At 49.1% G+C, this 3,844-nt stretch overlaps 1 pseudogene; it reads right to left on the reverse strand.

Annotated features, from left to right (window-relative positions):
* Positions 1-1,058: 1,058 nt before the first annotated feature.
* LOC129695966 (U2 spliceosomal RNA) lies at positions 1,059-1,230 on the reverse strand (annotated as a pseudogene).
* Between the last annotated feature and the right edge of the window lie 2,614 nt (positions 1,231-3,844).

Genomic DNA, 3,844 nt, shown 5'->3' on the forward strand with positions numbered 1-3,844 from the left:
AAACAGAGCTAGTGCGTCTAGATGGTCTTTGGTTACCTACATTTAGTCCAGGGTGCGAGTGTATTCTATGATGCCTTCCGTCAATCCCTTTAAGGTTCTCTGGATCTTGAGGTCCTGGTTCCTGATGTTCGTCCCCATATGCTGCCAAATGCATTGGTTTACACTGGGCACCTGTAATGCCTCACCGTTGCCAGGTGGCAGATGTCTGGCCAGTGTCTGTAAATTTTTTCCCTGTTGGCGTTTGTGGCCAGACATATAGTAATACTATTGCCATCCTGGATCCAAGTCTACCCATGTTTGACTTGGTTAAAGTAATCAGCCACCATGTCCAGCAGAGTCCCTGCTGTGTTAGGATCATGGGATGCTGTATTACCAGGCTCTGGCCCATCAGGGTCCTGCCTACTCTTTTTTATAGTTAGAGATCTCTAGGGTCCCGCACGGGGTACCCATGTGGGGCTTAACTGCTGCCCACTTGTCTTTTGTTCTGCGGACCCCTCTTGCAAGTCAACCCAGAACTGACCCACAGTGCTCCCCTCTGATGGGGTAGAAGCATTGTGCAGCCCTCAAAGAGGTACTGCTGTGGGTTATCACGTTGGAGCAAGGCTCCATACACCGCTTCTTCCCGCTCCAGCCCTCTCGGGCGCTGGTTGCCGGCGGTTTTAAGCAAAGTCGGACCCTTCTCAGTCCACTACCTTGTTTGATTTGTGTCTAGCCTACCGCTCGGCCGCATGGAGCTGGCCGGTGCGGGGCCGACATCGGGCACCGCTGATCCCACTACGGTTGATCCAAGTGCCGCTGGCTGCTGCTGGCTGCCCCCTGTTCCACGGTCCTCCTTCTCCAGCTTTGTCCTTCCTTCCGTGGAGTGGATATGGCCGGTGTGGAGGATAACTGGCACAGCTGATTCCATCTATTCCTTTAACCCGGCTCCAACGCTCTCAGCGCTCCTGGCTGCTCCTTTATCTTAGACCCGTGGGACCCACCCCCGTACTGACGGTACTGGTCCCTTGCGGTCGTTGCAGCCGGTCAACCCCACTCTAATGCCCTCAATTCTGGGCACTCCTACTTATATGGTCCTTAGCTAAGGAACATATAAGACATTAAAACTGATGATAACAGCTATTATAGATTTTATTTAATATATGGTCCCTAGATAAGGGACGTATCAGATATTAAACTGATAAGAACAGATACTACACCTGGTCACTCACATACTGGTCCCTTGTAGTAGATTGCAGCCAGTCAACTGCCAAGTCCTTTGCTGCTGAAAATGAATTTTCTCACCGTGTTGGAGCGAAGTTGGGCACAGGTGTTTTCCTCCTCCAGGAATCGATGTGCCCATGCTGCTCCTGCCGTTGCCAGCTCCTGCCGTTACAGCTCCTGCCGTTGCCAGCTCCTGCCGCAACCTGCGCTCCTGCAGCTGTCAGTGTCACTGCTGCTGCCCGTACTCCTGCAGCTGCCCACAACTCCTGCAGCTCCCCGCAACTCCTGCAGCTGCCCGTGCTCCTGCAGCTGCCGGCTGCCACTGCTGCTGCTGCCGACTGCCGCTGCTGCTGCTGCTGCTGTCGCTCCTCCGCGGTTCTCCCGCCGGCCTTCTGCAGCTTACATGGACCCGGTCCATGTCTGCACCTAGAAGGTAAGTTGAAGGAAACGCAGGGTCTCTTACCTGCTGTTCCCGACTTTCCTTCTCCCGCTGGTGACCGTCGTTCCCTCCGTTGCGGGTTGGAGCCGCTTGGACCAAACCCCGGTGTTCACGGGCCTGGTCCTTCGCGGCAGTTCCGCAGCCGGTAACCCCGGCTGTTCCTATGGATCCCCTGGCCCTTACCTTGTGAAGAAGGTTTTCAGCCCGGACATCCCGTTCCGACTCCATAAGTGCCGCTGCACTCGCTGAGCGTTTCGAGCCCCGGTACCGCTGGTCCGAGCTGTCTGTCCCGCAGCCTCTGTGCTGGCTGCTACCGACTGGTCCCAAGTCAGTCTCGCTTGAGACTGGCATACGGGACCTCTTTACTTTGCTTCCCGCCCGGCCGAGAGGTGAATTTTGCCGGTGCGGGAGCAAAGTCGGGCTCAGGTTGTTCCCCTCCAGGGAACTCGTGCTGTTGCTGCTGCTGGCTGCTCGCCCTCCACGGGTCTCCCCGCCGGCTTTCCGCAGCCACCTAAAAGTAAGTAGTAAAAGAGGGAAAACGCAGAGTCTCTTACCTGCTGTTCCCGACTTTCAAATTCTCCCGCTTGGGGAACGCCGTTCCCCTCTGTGTGACTCGTTGCAATGCGTGTAGCGATATGACACGCATGCGTGGAAGCGGGGTTCTTCACGAAGTCACTCACGTGACTCCGAAGTAAAATTAAAGTATTTAGGGGAAACCGTGCAGTCACAGGGAGAATGTGCAAACTTCATACGGACAGTAACAAAGGTTGGTATCAACCCCTGTATCACTGGAGGTGTGTAGGAGCCACTAACTGCTACATCAATGGACCTCTTTGATATAAGGGCCAAGATATTCATGTAAAATTCCAGCATTTCTATATGAAACTGCCAGCATGTTCCCTTGTAACAGAGTAGAAATTTAAAACTCTCCTTCAGAAATAGCCTCATTGTTAGCATTCCAAATCTGTTCCAACCTGTGACTCTCCATCATGTTCAACAGAAGCAAATAAATCTACCTGCTAAACCCGTGCCAGCTCAAACCTGCTGATGTTTTCAGTTGAAAAGGTGAGGAATAGTTTAGTTTAGTTTAGTTTAGTTTAGTTTAGTTTATTGCGACATGCACCGAGATTCAGAAGCTTTTTTGTTGCATGCTATCCAGTCAGTGGAAAGACTATACATAATGTTGGAGGTGGCAAAAAGGTTGGAGGATGATGCGTTGTTTGTGACGGCTGATGGGGAGAAAAGTGAGGACTAAGGGGGCTTTGTCCCTGTTATGACAGGGGAAAAGGGGCAGCAAGAGCGGAACTACGGGATACAGACGAGTTCTAATTCCCTGTCGTCCTCACCTTTCACCTGTCGCATACAACATATCATCCTCCATGAAATCGATCACATTCTCCTTTGTCTCGCTGACAATGAGAGAAAGGTTTTTGGCTGGACACCAGGTTATGTTGTTCTCAATCTTCTTCCTGTACCCTGGCTCATCATTATTAGATATTCGGCCCACTAGTGTCATCCATGAAGCTATGGGGAAGAGAGGTGACTTCAATTAATTTACATTATCTTGTATTAATTGTGTTACCTTAAATATATTTAACTTTTAAGTGTTCTCAACATGTTTCGTTTAAATATTCATTTTATTTTCATAAATGGAATTGATTGAGTTTTGTTTGCTTCTGCCAGAGATATTCACAAATGTACAAATGTTAAACAATGTTGACAGCCAATAAGCTGATGCTTTCGGCTTAAATGATTGAAAAATGGAGACTGAGTTTACAACCCCCACGAACAATTTCTAGATAATAGACAATAGATGCAGGAGTAGGCCATTTGGCCCTTTGAGCCAGCACTGCCATTCAATGTGATCATGGCTGATATTTTCATGCACTTGTGAGGATATTTTGTATTTCACAAACGAGGGAAGAAATTTGATTTGGGTCATGACACACAAAATTAATTCTGTCGCATTTTTACAGATATATTCTGGTATTGGCTATTTTACAACAATATCCGAGGTGAAAATGATCTCCAGTCTGTATCGTGATTGGTTCATGTTATCCCTTATTATGAAATCCATTATCTTAAGATTCTTCTCTAACTCGTTTACTATCCCCAATAGGAAATATATTCTTCCATTATCATTGGAGCAAAATCCTGAAAGCCCTGAGCTAAAAGCATAAAGAGTGTCTTCACCATGAAGTGGTT

Source organism: Leucoraja erinacea, chromosome 3 (assembly GCF_028641065.1).
Source record: "Leucoraja erinacea ecotype New England chromosome 3, Leri_hhj_1, whole genome shotgun sequence".
NCBI lineage: Eukaryota > Metazoa > Chordata > Chondrichthyes > Rajiformes > Rajidae > Leucoraja > Leucoraja erinaceus.